Below are 16,468 nucleotides of genomic sequence, written 5' to 3' on the forward strand. Positions count from 1 at the left end.
TTCAGAAAGTTTAGATTGTGCATTTAAATGCATTAAGCATAGCTCATATTCTGGGGACGTCACCAAGCATTGACAGAAATGTTAATAAATATCAGGAAAGCCTGAGACACCCTGACTTTATACATATCGTCTTTAGAAAAACTTATTTAGGACAGTTGGAAAAGTGAGAGGGAGGGAGAGATGAGAGGAGAGGGGTAGCTGGGAGAAAAGGGGGCGAGACGGCCATGCTATGGGAAAGTGTTTTGGGGAAACCAAATTAAGGGGAAGAAAGGCCGGACACAAAGGCCTTTGAAAGCAGCAGACAGTTCCCTTGACATGCGCCTTAAAAGAGATGCTGCCGCTGATGCCAAGAAGGGGGGAAAGTACAGAGGAGAGAGAGAGGGAGAATGAAGAGAGACTGAGGGAGGAAAGGAAGGAGAGATCAAGGGAATGATGGACTAAAAGTAAGGAGGCAAAAAAAAAGTGAGGGCACGCAATAGAGGACAAAACTCCAAGGAAGAAGAGAGGAGCGGAAGAAAGTGGTTGAGTTCATGATAGATGTAATGAGTACGAATAAAGGCATCAGTCTGTGGTCTGTGGAGCAGACCGATTCAAAACACTCCTCAAAGGTATGCACTTGGTGAGCGTATCTGTGTGCATGTATACTTACAGTATGTGTGTGTGTATGCCAAAAACTAAAAAAAAGATGGAGTCCAAGTGTGCAATTGTGAGCATGAGTGTGTGTTTGGGAGAGACATTAGGAGGAGGAAACAGCCTGAATTTCAAATGGCTGTTAAATGGCACGTATCCCCGCTTTTCTACTCCATTCCTCAAGGTATCACTATTTTACATTGTATGAAGATCGCCGCTGCAAGTGAACACAGATGAGACTTTTTCTTGTGCTTTATTGTAGTTGCCTTTTAGGTCCCTGTCTGGGACTGTATTATCAAGTGGTGGTATTTGGAGTAGACAAAATATGTTAATTCGTTAGTGAAATTATCTTCAGTAGAGGAAATTAAGTTTCATTTGAGGGATAATAAAGATTTACATACTGTATAGCATTTCAATGCTCCACAGATCCCATTTAAGGTCTATGTGGTGCAAGCTGACACAATGAGTGAATATAATGGTTGGAATCTCATTGAAAATGTAGTTCAAAGGAGGTGCAGTTTGGGAATCTGTACAACTCAAAGAATCAGTAAACAACAAATACCCACTTTTCGTGGCGCTGCTTGCTGTCGATGTCAACAGCAAAATAGCAACATGCTTTTTCTCATGCAGATCCAGACTCTTTGATGCAGGTCAGCCCCTCTCTTTCTCGGTCTCTGTCTCTCTCTCCTTCTGCCATTGTGTGCCCCTCGGAATTCACACTGGACTCTCTCTCTCTCTCTCTCTCTCTCTCTCTCTCTCGTCCTCACACGCAGACAAACACACACACATATTATTCCTTCCTTGGGGCTGTGTCTGACTCCGGCATGAAATCAATTTCGGAGCCTGCAACCTCCCACCACCCTTCTTCGGCGCCCATTTTCTCTCACCATGAAGCGAGACCGTTTCTGTGCCAGCCTGAGAATTAAACTGCACCCCCCCACCCCCACTCCAACTTAATGCCCCGGTCCCCGTCCCAGAATCCTTCAGTGCTGTGCCCTCGTAGCGCCTGCCGTCGCCATCCTTTCTCTCTATCACCCATTGTTCAAACTGGCTCTAAAGTCCTCATTTTTCCACCAAATATCCCAAATTTTAGTCTGTATGTGTGATATGGTTGCATCATTGTAAATCTATTGAGCCCAATCATTATTAACAATGAAAATGTGACTCATACAGATAGTTGAGACCACACATTGTGAATCAGTAAAACTGTTCATTTTTGCCAGCTGTTTTACTGCCAAGTTTATTTGTAGAATGTCTATCAAACTCAGCTTTTTAAAGATTCACTTTGGCATAGTCTTATCAGTGACACTATAATAAAAAACTTGCCTCTGATCATCAAAATGCACTAATAAGGCTAAATGGGAGCACATTAAAGCTTCACAAAAAAAAAAATCTAGCTTAATAGTTTGGCAGCATGACAGCAGCATGAAAAGGTTTGGAATCCCAAAATTGCTATAAAGTGACAAATAGTGAGCAAGTTGAAAGAGGGATGGACATATAGAGGTGCGGCGGCACGCCTTTTATCACTGCTATTCCCTCTGCCGATGCACACCGCTCTTTCCTAATCCGCACTGACAGGGTTTTCATCATCTGGGGGAGGTGGGGACGATGGAGGACTGGAGGGAATCAGGAGAGGTGGGGGACTTTCCTCCACTCTCTCCCCAGTGGCGGTGCACGCCGCGCAGCCGCAGCCGGGGCCACCAAGGCCCCCTTTGTGCCAGTTATCACCAAGTGGTGAGTGACGGCACCGCCGCCTCCCGCTCTCAAGAGAGGGAACAGGGTTAGGAAGGGAGGGGGAGGAGGTGAAGAGGAGAAGGTGCAGGAGAGGGGTAGATTGGAATGTTCCCAGAAGAGACAGAGAGTGCAAGAGAGAGTGAGGGAAAGAAAAAGAAAGAGTTTGTTTGAAGGGATAGCAGTTGTATCATCTGTACTTGTCTCACAGGTGCACTGCAGGAGGAATGTGCTTTGCTGTGATGACTCAATAGTGCTTGAATCATCAATGAAATAGCAAAGAAAAAACTTCCAACAGTGTGGGAATGGTCGGGATTTCACTCATTATCTTTCTAGTTCATCTCATAACCCTGTTTTATTTGACAGGCTCCAATTTAACAAGCTGATGTCATCCGAGCTCTAACTAGACTCGCTGCGTGTTTCCTGCTATGATTTCATGTCTTGACTCAATTACGCTTGCTGAGACGGTTGCAAGCACTGAGTGACGGACAAACGTCTAGGCAATGAGCAGACATCGCGACACATGCAAGCCACTGCAGATAGATCTTGGGAACTGCTTGGACGTTGCAAGGGGTCAAAGGTCAGTCTATCCCCCCACCACTGCTCTTCTCTCCCCTCTCCTCTTCCCAAGCTTCTCCCACGCTCCCTCCATCCCTAACACACCTGTGTCCTCACTAGCACCCAGGTCCCTTTCACCCTATCTCTGTCACACACACAGGAGCATGCATACACACAGATACCAGTGTCCCAGACATCTCCCTCTCTTTCCCCCCCTCTCTCTCAAACACACACACACACACACACACACACACACACACACACACACACACATTCCTTGCCTTTCCAGCTGCCTGTGCACCTGGGCTGGCAGCTGTCATCGCCGTGGTAACTGGCATACAGCTGGCTGTGTCACTATCACCTGGCTCATCTGCCGCTCAAAGAGAGAAAGAGAAGTGGGCAGAAAAAGAAGAGACGCAGAAAAGGGAAAAAAGATTGAAAGGGCAGAATAAGAGAAGAGTGAATATGGCTCAGAGTGAGAGAAAGGAAGGAAGAAAGAAAGAAAGAAAGAAAGAAAGAAAGAAAGAAAGAACTGATGGATGCAATTATTGACAAACAGAGCGAGGGATTACCCTAAAAAACAAAAGGAAAACCTAATTGGAAATTGTTGCCAGAAAACAGTTTTACATTGAAAAGAGAACAACAGCTTCATCTGGTTCATTTTTGCTATGCATACTTTTATTTTATTTTATTTATCCTTTATTTAACCAGAAAGGTTCCATTGAGATACAATATCTCTTCTGCCAGGGAGTCCTAGTCAAGATGGCAGCAGAAAAAAATAAAAAGGTTTCATATAAAAGTACATACAAAGACAAATAACATAAAAAAACATACCAAAACAAAACAAACAGACACAAAACATACAGAGATCAGGGCTAAAAAGATTTATGGCAAATAATGGCACTTGTTAAAAGCAATAACATTGTTCTGTAAAAACTGATATATATACTATATAAATACTGATATAACTGACATATTTTATACTAACCTCTCTTATAATTCTGTACCTGCCCACCAGCCATCACTATTGAATTTCTCACCTCAGCTCACCACCTGACCCAGTTAACTACATACTCAACTGCCTCTCATTTGCCATCACCCATGATTTAAAGGACAGCTATCAATCACTTTTTGCCAGGTTGCCTGTGTCATTTTTGTGGTAATTCTGTTCTGCCTCTTTGGTATACCACTGAATGAATCCATGAACATTATACATTCAGATACTTCCATATAGGGTAGAGGGGGGTCACTGAATGGTTTAGTATGAAAATGGTATGAATCATGCCCTAGCCTTTGCAGTCACCAGATCTGAACCTGGTTGAACACATATAGTATTGTACTACATATTAATGGTCAGTATGAACAAGAGGAATGATTACAGCATGCAAAACCTCTTTCAATGTTCATATTGTTAACCTATCCTTTAAAATAATGAGCAAACACGTCCACATTGCTAGTTGGCTAGCTTAGCTGCTAAACTATTGTAGTATTGGTTGCCACTTGGGCACTACAAAAGCTAACAGCTAAACTGTACCTCAGCATTGTTTCTCCAAGTCTCTCAAACTCTACTGGTAGGATCGAGCACCACTCCTCCAAAAGATATTCATTCATTTGGTGTTTTGATGATGTGGTGTAGATCATTCTCAAGTCTGTGAGAATCTACAGATGAGTTACAAATTAAAGGAAAATCCCACATTAAGTGTTTTATTAAGGTGTTGGTCCACAACAAGCTGCCAAAACTATTGGAGCCAATATGGGTGTTTAAATTTCTTGGTGAAGTTAATATCTGGGCAGTTGCACTCCAGGCATGAAGGGGGCAACAACATGGTTATAGTGGTGGCCCTCATTATTACACAATATAATGCACCTGTGCACTATATTGACCAGGACCAATGTGTAGGATTTAGTTGCAGCTGTAGGAGTGAGGTTGCAGATTTCAACCATCTGAATAGCTGTCCCCTCACTCTGCCCTTTCAAGCATGTAGGACAACCTACGTTGGCCACGAAACTCACGAAAAACATGAAAGGCCCTTTCTAGAGCCAGCGTTTGATTTGGGTCTGTTCTGGGCTACTGTAGAAAGATGGCGGTGCAACATGGTGGCCTCCATGGAAGGGGACCTGCTCCCTATGTAAAGGGCTCATTCTAAGGAAGAAATGAATGAAGAATGAATGAGAACTCGTCGGAGCTGCAAGCAAGTTCACCACACTTCAGCATCGAACAGATAAGACTATGTATAAACCAGTAACCCGAGCAAGCAGCAAGCGGGGTTCAAAGGCTTTGTGTGGTTAAGCCAACAAAAGGACACATTTAAAACAAGTTAAATGTAAAGGGCTGGTGTAGCTTCATTAAGTGCTTTAAAGGGACTCTATAAGTGCTAAAAGGGGTGAAGTGTTTTGGTGTTTTGTACAGGTATATAAGTTAAGTATAAGTAAGTCACTGCTTTCAACATAGTTATTTACTACCAAGCAATTGTGAAGTGTGATTGATATTTAAAAGTGTTGTTATTATTTTCAAAGTGTTAATAAGAAGTTATTTCTGATTCACTGTGAATGTAAATAAGTTAATTTGTTTGTGAAAGAGTGTTCATAACACACAATAAGTTACTCTAAAAAATTTCTGGTTAAATTTAACTTTAATTAGATTAGGTTCATTGCAATTAACATTAATATTGCTGTTCAAATTATAGCCCGGTTATTAACACGTAAGCTGAGCTGATTTAATTCATTTAGTTATTTAAGGTTAAAAAAAAAAAAAAAAAAGTATACAGTCAAACATTGCTAAAATGGCTGAGGGTAACAGTGAAGCTGTAGAGTTACAGCAACAGTCTGCAGACACGAACCCATCAAAAGAAAGTGATGCAGGCTTAGGGACACAAGCTGCTACAGGACTACGAAGAAGCCAGAGAACCCGAAAGCTTACAGAAAAGGGTCAAGAGCTCCAAGAGAGCAAGTCTAAAAGTCTTCAGCTTTGCTTCAGATCTGCTTATGATCAGTGGAAACCTCTGGTTAAGGGGGCCAAGAAACAACTTGACAGACCTCTTTCCAGTGAAATCCTGCAAGATATTACGACCAAGATCCAAGGCGCCTCATCAGATGTAAAACAAGCTTATGAAGACGTGCGACAATTCATAACTCCTGATGCAGAAACCCGTTGTAGAGTAGACACTTGTGATGCTTTTTCAAGACAGCTCCTGGACTTTGCGTGGAATAAGCAAGAAGTGGAAGAGAAGGGTCAAAGTTATGAAGAACAAGCGTGCTGGATTGAATCAGGCTCAGTGTTCTTAACTGCAGCATCCCAGAAATCCGGTTCAGTCACTCCAAGTTCAAGGTCTTCAAACAGGTTAAGCATAAGGTTAGAACGTTCAAGTGTGTCATCTTCAAGGAAACAAGAAGCAGCAGTGGAACTAGCCGCTACCCAAGTCACCTTGAAGATTTTACAAGAAGTGGAACGTGAAAAACAAGAGCTTGAATCCCTTGAAGCTGAGAACAGGCAGAGGCTTGCTCTACAAGAGGCAGAAAATGCTGCAAGACAAAGAACTTTTGAAGAGAAACGCAGACAAATAGAGCGCTTAGAGACAGTTAAAAGGATGAATGCTGCAAAGGCCTGTAAGGACTGGAAATTGTCATTCAAACTTTGATAGGAAGGAAAAACATTCCAGTGAACGAAAAGGTCTACTACCTACGTAAGTATGTTGGTGGACCTGCAAAGAAAGCAATTAAGAGTTATTTTCTGATAGGTAGAGATGCAGCCTATCATTCAGCATGGGATGTCTTGGAAGAGAGATATGGAAGCTCCTTTGTGATTGCAAAGGCTTTCAGGGATAAGCTCACTTCATGGCCTAAAATTGGACCGAAGGATAGCATTGAATTAAGAGAGTTTTCAGATTTCCTTCGAGGCTGTCAAGTAGCAATGTCTCAGATCAAGAGTCTTGAAGTCTTAAATGACTGTAGCGAAAACCAAAGAATGCTCACCAAGCTCCCTGATTGGTTGACAGCAAGATGGAACAGGACGGTAATTGACATTGAAGAAGAAACAAAGACATTTCCTAGCTTCAGTCAGTTTGTTGAGTTTGTCACAAAAGAAGCCAAGATAGCCTGTAATCCAGTGACTTCTCTTCATGCTCTGAAGTCTAGTGATGGTGAAAAGCCAAAGACACAAAAGACTCGAAGCACTGGTGCAAGGGTGATGTTAAGTAGCTCTGAAGAAAATTCAAATGCTAATGTGTGTGTTTTTTGTGAAAGGCCAAACCACGACATTCACACATGTCGAAAGTTCATGGACAAGACAATCACAGAAAGAGTTAAATTTGTACAAACAAAAAGATTGTGTTTTGGATGTCTGAAACCAGGACACCATTCAAAGAACTGTGAAAGGAGAAGTGTCTGTGAAACATGTAACAGGAAGCATCCAACGTGTTTACATGAAGATCGTGCTAAGGATGACAAGCGAAAGGAAAGTGGCAAGCACTCAAAGGAGAAAGAAAGGTTCAAGGAGACTACGGAATCTAAACAAACTGGTGAAATGCCAAATGAAGTAACCTCTAATCGAGTGGTGCAAGACATGGACAGTATGCACACATCCACAGTCATGCCAGTGTGGTTGTCCACAACAGATAATCCAGAGGATTAAATTCTCATATATGCTCTCCTGGACAATCAAAGTGACACCACGTTCATCTTGCAAGATAAGGCAGACACTCTTGACACACAGAAGGAGTCTGTGCAATTAAAACTCTCCACATTGTCCTCCAGAAGCACAGTCATTCCAAGTCAGAAGTTAACTGGGCTGCAGGTGAGAGATTTCTACTCATCAAAGAAAATCCCTCTCCCAGTAACCTATTCAAGAGAGTTCATTCCTGCCAATTTAAGTCACATTCCTACACCCAAGACAGCAAGAGCATGGCCACACCTAGAACACCTTGCCGAAGAAATTGCTCCTTTAATAGAATATGATGTTGGTCTGCTCATAGGGTACAACTGTTCTCAAGCCCTGCTGCCCAGAGAAGTCATGTCAGGGAAGGATAATGAGCCATTTGCTCAAAGAACAGACCTTGGCTGGAGCATAGTTAGCTGTGTCAACCCTTGTGTAGACTACAGCCATGTTATTGGAAGCAGTAACAGGGTTGTTGTGAGGCAAGTAGTACCCTGTCTGGAGTCTCCTGCTCATCTGACAAATGAAGTGCGATACATATGCCGAACAAAAGTCAAGGAATTAATAACCCCACCTGATGTGATAAAAGTGCTTGAGTCTGACTTCAATGAAAGGGCTGTTGAGGATGCTCACTTCTCTCAAGAGGATCTGCGCTTCATATCAATAATGGAGGAGGGAATCAAGATTAATGCAGAGGGTCACTGCGAAATGCCTTTGCCATTTAAGCAAGATAGGCCAAATCTGCCAGACAACAGGAAATGTGCCAATCACCGTCTCCAGTGTCTGAGAAGGAGATTTGAGAAAGATAAACAATACCATAAGGATTATGTAGCCTACATGAATGAAACGATTGCTCGTGGAGACGCAGAGAAGGTTGCAGATGGAGAAATCAACAAACGCCCTGCCTGGTACATCCCTCGCCATGGGGTGTATTACCCCCAGAAACCATGTAGGGTACAAGTCATGTTTGATTGCTCTGCCAAGTTTCAAAGCATGTCACTGAACGATCATTTGCTTACTGGGCCAGAATTGACAAATACTTTGGTGGGTGTTCTGTGTCGGTTTTGCAAGGGTCCAGTAGCAATCATGTGCGATATTGAGCACATGTTCCATCAGTTTCATGTGCGAGCAGACTATCTCAGATTTCTGTGGTGGGATGATGGACACTTTCAATCTCAGCCAACAGTCTATAGAATGAGAGTGCACCTGTTTGGGGCAGCGCCATCGCCCGGATGTACAAACTATGGACTCAAACACATCGCTGCTCAAGGACAAGGTCGCTTTAGTGAAGCATCCACCCGCTTCATTGAAAGAAACTTTTACGTGGATGATGGCCTGACTAGCGTGTCAACAGAAGATGAAGCAATACAGTTAGTCAGTGAAGTGAGGCAGCTCTGCAGCACTGGCAAACTGCAAGTTCATTTCAAACAGTCAGAAGGTGCTAACATCCATTCCCAGTGAAGATTGTGCTGAAACAGTGAGGCATCAAGACTTAGCCTTGGGTGAGCCACAGATTGAGAGAGCCATGGGTGTCAAATGGTGTGTTTCTTCAGATCAGTTCCTATTCAGGGTCATTGTAAATGAACATCCACTCACTTGAAGAGGAAACTTGTCGACAGTTGCTTCCATATTCGATCCACTTGGATTTGTAGCGCCCTTCATTCTTGTTGGGAAGCAGATACTTCAACAGATGTGCCGAGACCAGATCAGATGGGATGAACCTCTGTCTGATGACCTTCGACCACAATGGCAGTCTTGGCTATTAGACCTACAGAATCTAGCAGATGTCAAGATTCAGAGATGTTACCTCCCTGCAAGTTTCAGTGATGTCCAAAGATACGAACTCCATAATTTCTCCGATGCAAGTGTCACAGGGTATGGAGTCTGTACTTACCTGAGAACCATCAGTACGTCAGGACAAATACACTGCTCTCTAGTCATGGGCAAGGCCAGAGTCGCCCCCACAAAGGTCACCACAGTGCCAAGACTTGAGTTGTCAGCAGCTGTTGTTGCTGTTCATTCGACTGATGTGATCAGGAAAGAGCTGGAAATAGAAAGTGCCCAGGAGTTTTTCTGGACGGACTCAAAGGTTGTCCTTGGATATGTAAATAACGATGCCAGGCGATTTCATGTCTTTGTGGCAAACCGCATCCAGCGTATCAAGGAAAGTACCAGTCCAAGTCAATGGAGACACGTGCCCTCTGAGGAAAATCCTGCAGATCATGCGTCAAGGGGACTCAAGGCTAAAGAGCTCATTGCCTCTAACTGGTTTACTAGTCCAGAACTTCTGTGGTGTGACAAGCTTCCCAGTGGAGATATTACGGTGGGAGACATAGCAGTGGAAGATCCAGAAGTCCGTAAGGCTGTCATACATAAGACCTCCACAACAGAAGATTCACTGCTTGATCACTTCCTTAAGTTCTCAGTTCTCTAGTTGGGACAGGTTAGTCAGAGCTGTTGCCAGACTTGTACGACGTGTCAAAGAGCTTAAAGGTTTGACATCAGGAACCAATGAAGCCACAAGTCTTGAAAAGAGAAAGAATGCAGAACTTACCATCATAGGTAAGGTACAAAGTTCAACATTCATGAAGGAAATAAAAGGTCTTAAGTGCGGCAAAGAGATGATAAAAAAAGGACAATATCAACAGACTGCATAAACTGAATCCCTTTGTGGATGAGCAAGGCATCCTCAGGGTGGGTGGTCGACTAGAACATGCTGCTTTGCATTCACACATCAAGCATCCAGCAGTTTTACCAAAGACTAGCCACATATCAAAGCTGTTAATTAAACATTATCATCAAAGGGTGCAACATCAAGGGCGTGGCCTAACAATGAATGAGCTGCGATCAAATATCATTTGGATACTTGGATGTAGTCACGCTGTGTCATCCTACATCTACAAGTGTGTCAGGTGTAAGAGGGCAGAAAGGAGCTGAAGCGCTATGGTCTGCTGTTTACCTGTCTGTGCTCTCATGCTGTGCACATTGAGCTGCTTGACGACATGACAACTGATGCCTTCATTAATGCTCTTCGTGCCTTCATCGCCTTACGTGGACACGTTCGTCAACTTCAGTCTGACCAGGGCACTAACTTTGTTGGTGCTAGACGTGAATTCCTGGAAGCTGTCAAAGAGATGGACCAAGAGAACCTAAAACAACTAGGTTGTGAGTTTGTCATGAACCCTCCATCTGCTAGTCATATGGGTGGAGCCTGGGAAAGGCAAATCAGAATGAAAAGGAGTGTGCTGACATCTATTCTGGATCAGTCATCCAGAAGGCTTGATGGGTCATCTTTGCGAACCTACCTATATGAGGTCATGGCAATCATCAACAGCAGACCTTTAACAGCTCACTTCCTCAATGATCCTGCAGGGCCACAACCTCTTATGCCCAATCATATCTTGACAATGAAGTCTTCAATACTCTTGCCACCACCTGGAGAGTTTGTGAAGGAAGACCTTTATCTTCACAAAAGACGGCGTAAAGTTCAACATTTAGCCAATAAATTCTGGTCCAGATGGAAGAAAGGGTACTTGTTAAACCTGCAACAGAGACAAAAATGGCAAAAGACTCACAGAAAGGTCGATGATATAGTCATTGTGCAAGATGACAGTGCACCACGTAATGAGTGGAAACTGGCCAAGGTCACAGAAGTGTATCCAGGTAAAGATGGATGTGTGAGAAAGCTACAACTGTTCATCAGTGACTCAGCCTTAGATCCTCAAGGAAAGTGTCTCAGCAAACCAACCTATCTGGAGAGGCCTGTCCACAAGACAGTTACTCTGCTTGAAGCCGATTAATACAACTGTCTGTCTACCTTAAAGATGTGTATTTGAATCCAACACTTAAGTTGCACTACACTTAGTTACAGAAATCAAAGGTGATTTGGTGGGAGTGTAGCTGCCATCAGAGTCAGAATTATAATCTAAGTTAATTTAATTTAATTAAAATGTGAATAATTTATGTTTGGATTAAAATATTTATGTTTATGAACATGTATAAGTTGGAGTATATTAAAAGAGCTAATAGTTTGAGGGTAGAACAAATGTTTTTGTGGTGTTGTGGGTTGGTTTGTTTTTGTTCGTTACACATTAAGCGAGACTGCTGCACTTTAGCAGAGAGGATAATTGCTGGGGTTGTTTGCGGTATTAATTAATACTGAAGACTTGAGGCTGAAGGTTCAAGTTCCTTTTTCCCTTTGGTTAACACGGCCAATGAGGTATTTTTTACTAATGTATATTTGTAATTATTTTGTGTGATTGCTACATTTTGTTTAGCCTACATTTTATGTTAATCATTTATTAGTTGAATGTCTGTATGTGGGAAATTGTGTAAGATTTATTTTGTATCTTTTATTTGTTTAGTTCTCACAGCATGGAAGCAATAAATGCCAGTATGTAGAAGAACGCCTTGTGTTCGTGTTTTTAACTGGAGGGATCAACACACTGGTCCTTTAAGGTGCGGTCACATTACATTTCTGTTCAATGAAATTTCCCAGTCACCGCCATGTAAAATGAACATTTGTAGGCTGGAAGTGTTTAGTGGTGTCGTTTTGATGGCAGGAGGAACAACAGTTCTTACAACTCAAACGCAATTAATTTGACTAATTTGGATGGTTGCAGCCTTATATTATATATCCTCCTGGCTTGGTTTAAATGTTTTAAATGATGTACTTGTTTGGGTATGAATTTGGTCACCACCTGTTAATTGCTTGCAGGATGTATCATTAAAAACTACAGAAAAACCACATCACCACCCAGACATAAAATCCAGCCTATACTATTCCAACCTGTTTCACAGTGTCGTCCCCCCTCCCCAAAAAAAGCTTCGCCCTCTCCTTTTTAAAAGGTCAGGATCAGGGGTGTAGAAAAACAAGACTTTTAGAGACCCCCTGCATGGACGGCTTTAATTACAGCTAAGGAAGTTGCACAGCTTAACGTGAACCACCCTGCTTGGCTGTTACATCCCATGACTGTGAATGAAAGCAGAAATGCAGTTTAATATCTTTTAATGTGCCTGTGTGTGAGAGAGTCGCACGCTAGCAGTGTGTGGCAAAGGCACCATGCAGCATATGGGCAGGGGCTCTGCACTGCCTGTTAAGCAGAGGGGACATCAAAAGGTTGGTTTTATACCCCCCCGCACACCCCATTGCCACCCCTCACTATAAATCCCACCCCAAAAGGAGCCATTTATGGGACAATAAGAGCCAATTTATGGGCCTCTAGAAAATGAAGGAAGTTCAGAGGTGTAGGATGAAAGATGACAAGGGCTTTCTCGGGGCTAGCAGGCGTTAGCTAGTAGCTCTGTGTTTCTTCACAACTTTCCCCTCTGTAGCCTGTGTGCTAAGAGGGAGAAATGGAGAGAAAGAGTTTGGGAATTAAGGGTCTGGAGAATTTTAGAAACACTAGTTCAGCACAAAATGACACATTAAGAATTCAGTTTTTGTCTGAGCTCTCTTTGCAATATGAGAGAAAATTTCTACAAATGGAACCTGCAGAATCATTGAGGGTTTTTTTTGCACTTTTTAAAAAAAATCTGGTGACCAAAACCATCATGTTTTTCTAGGAATTTCTGAGTTTATTTTTTTGTCATATTTTATCTCGTGGTGACTGTTCTTGGTCTGCTCTGATGACCTCCACTGTCCCCCAGGGGTCACAAAATGCTTTCAGTTGAATACATACATAGAGACAATGGAATTAACACACGCACATTCAGAGGCACAAGAGAGGTGGACCGGATCAAGACTGCCTCAGAGTTACTCAGGTGTGACGAGATCGCTGGAATACTGACATGAGACGTTTGGGGAAAATCACGGAAAAGCCTGTGCCATGCCCCAACCATTCAAGCATATACAACAGCTCTTTGGCCTGTAGTGTGTGTGTTGCTGATGGATGTAACAGCACATCAGCCAGAGAGAACTTTTGCAATTTTATCTCTACAAAACACACTTTTTCCTTTCAACGACTGAACCGACTTCCACAGTCCACACACAGCAAAGCAGTGCATCTCTTTGAGGTTGTCCAACAATGAGTCAGCTACCTACATAATGTCTGGAAACAACTTCTGAACGAATCACTGTTTGCTCCTCTCCCCCTCTCGCACTCTCGTTCTTTTCCTCTTTTATTCATTCAGTTTAATAGTCTGTAATAGTTACCAAGTATCATTAAGGCCAACCTCTGTGGCTTCTAACAGTGCTGTAGGCAAGCCAAGTGTTTGTTGTCCGCATTTTATTGGCTTCCAGGGAGGAGGGTTGTTGTTGTTCAGTGTAATCTTGGCACGCCAATAACAGGTTTCAATAAAAGCAGCTGCTTTCTTATGGTAGTTAAGCCGCTCTCTTCCCTCCCTTCTTTTGCAAGTGTGTTGGGTTGAATAGACAGAGAGCTACCTGTAGAGAAGACTCTCCATTTGTCCTAACACATCTATAGTACTTCAGCATTTCTTTCTCTTACCCTCTATCTCTTTCTTTTCCAACATGCAGACATCTCTTTGCTGTTTTTTTGTTTTCATCTCCATGTGTTTTCATCTCTGTCACTCTTTTAGTAGGGTGCTAAAATTTTAATTGGTATGCTGTGACTTAATCCAATGCTTGCTGGTTTAGTTTGACCATACTGCCCCCTTTAGGGTACTACTTGCTGTTGCAAATCAAAAAAGCTTCAGAGAGGTAGAGGTTTCTGAAGAGCAGGGGAAAGATTGGCCATAAAATGAACAAATTTCAGTTGTGCATGCCATATATAGAAGTAAATGTTGAGGTAAGTAAATAATCAGGTGATAATCCAATGAAATGCAGTGAACTAAACTAGCAGGTTCCTTATAATATCCCTTCGTTGTAGCCAATTAATCACAATTTCTCACCTATCTGCAGCTATAGCTATTTAAACATGTTTACTCAATGAACTCTTAAATCGGTAACTTGATCAAGTCTGGATCATGTTGCTGTTGATTATCACATCATCTCAATATAGCATGGATAAAAATAGAAAAAATGGGAGACAAGAGTAATAAGAAAAGAGTAACAAGTAGGCAGGAGGAGACCATATAAACTGACAGAAAGAAAGAGCATGTTTTCAATCTGAAGTGCTGTTTGACTGGACACCACATGTACATTAGGAAACATTTGACCCAGTATAAACAGTGTTTGATTGATAGTACACAGTCATATAAACACAAATACAAATATTGGAGGTCACAACACTCTCCAGAAACTATCAGAAACAAAGATGGAAGAGTTATGTCTGCGATATCCCTCTAATTATGTAAATTGAAGTTGATCTTGAGCCCTGATACAATGCAATATACAATGAAATAATATTCGACTGAATATAAACTTAATCCTAATGTATGCTATGTCTTCCCCATCTAATAAATTAGTTATGTATGTGACATGACAGTGAAATCTGAAAAATTTCTAGCTATTTCAATTCTCTATAAAGTTCCTCTGAATAAATCTTTATCTGTCATACAAAAAGACTGACATGGCATGGGTTGAAAGTTTGAATGTAAGTGAAACTCTCCTGTGTTACGTTCTTCTATAAGATCTCTCATTTTTCTTGGCAGTGAAGTTTGAGTTTGCCACTGCATTCCACTGTTAAAAGGTAAAGGAGAAAGAGTCCCTATGTGGCTAAAAGAGTTCCTGTCTCTCATGTAAAATTAAAAAGCACTCAGATAAACATTATTGAACCTCTACTGGAGCATGAACATTCCATGATGTCTGGCTGACCCTGACACAGGTTCATGTTTCCTCTCTGGGTTTCTCTTGGGGTTTTTATTTTTTCCTCCCCCATCAATCATGCCTTATTTTCTAACCGTCTAATTGTTATTTCAAGGTGCAGAGGTGGCATGCAGCAGGCACATGCAAGTACAGAGTCAAATACATGGTCAAGCACTTACAGTATATGACTGCCCTTTCAAACCAAAAAGATCCCATTTGACAGTATTTTTGGTCCAGAGTGAAGTGTCTCAACAACTAACAGATGGATTGGCATGATATTATGCACAGGCATTCATGGCCCCCAGAAAAGGACTCCTACTGACTTTGGGGATCCACTGACTTTTCCTCTAGAACCACCATGAGGTTCATATTTGTGGTTATGAGTTATCGACATCTATTGGATGGATTGCTATTAGATAAGTCAGGATGACTTGTAATAACCTTGGCAATAACTTTTCCTTTAATTTCTTCTTGAGCATTTTCATTTGTTAAAAATGTTATTTCTCCAATACTTTGGTTTATGACCAAATACCTGTAAAACTAAATACATTCTAATGAGCCTCAGCTGTTGTTTGTGTTCAGTGCTAATTACCATAAGTTAGCATGCTAACATGTTAAACTAAAACGGTGTCCAAGTTGTCCAAGTACAGCCTCACAGAGCCGCTAGCATGACTGTAGACTCTCAGTTTTGTTTTCATTTAATTGCGATTATGAACATGTTATGAATAGATATCAAACATAGCATAGAAACATTTACACAGATTCCGAGCTGGGAAATCCTCACTGTAATAAACACTGTCAAGCTCTAACAACATTAAACATAGTTTGTGGTTATTTGAATTAAAATGAGGAGTGTAATGAATCAAGGCGGTTAAACTACTCATCTTGAGCCTTGAAGTTCCTCTGTAGGCATAAAACTGATTTTCAGCACTTACCATACAACATTGATGACTAAAATTAGATTATCCAGATGTCAAGGCATACCATACTGCATATCACATCAAATAGGTTTAAAAAAATATATATGTTTTTTGCATAGACCTAGTCAGCATGAGGTCAGCAGGCAGTCATATGGAACACTAAAACCTTTGTCCACATTTATGCTTTATATAGAAACATATATACGCTGTGGTGTTTTTGAACCCTTAGTTTGAACCCTCTGCTATCAGCCCCCTGGGAGGTGAGTGACA

The sequence above is a fragment of the Thunnus maccoyii genome, chromosome 20 (assembly GCF_910596095.1).
Source record: "Thunnus maccoyii chromosome 20, fThuMac1.1, whole genome shotgun sequence".
Classification (NCBI taxonomy): domain Eukaryota; kingdom Metazoa; phylum Chordata; class Actinopteri; order Scombriformes; family Scombridae; genus Thunnus; species Thunnus maccoyii.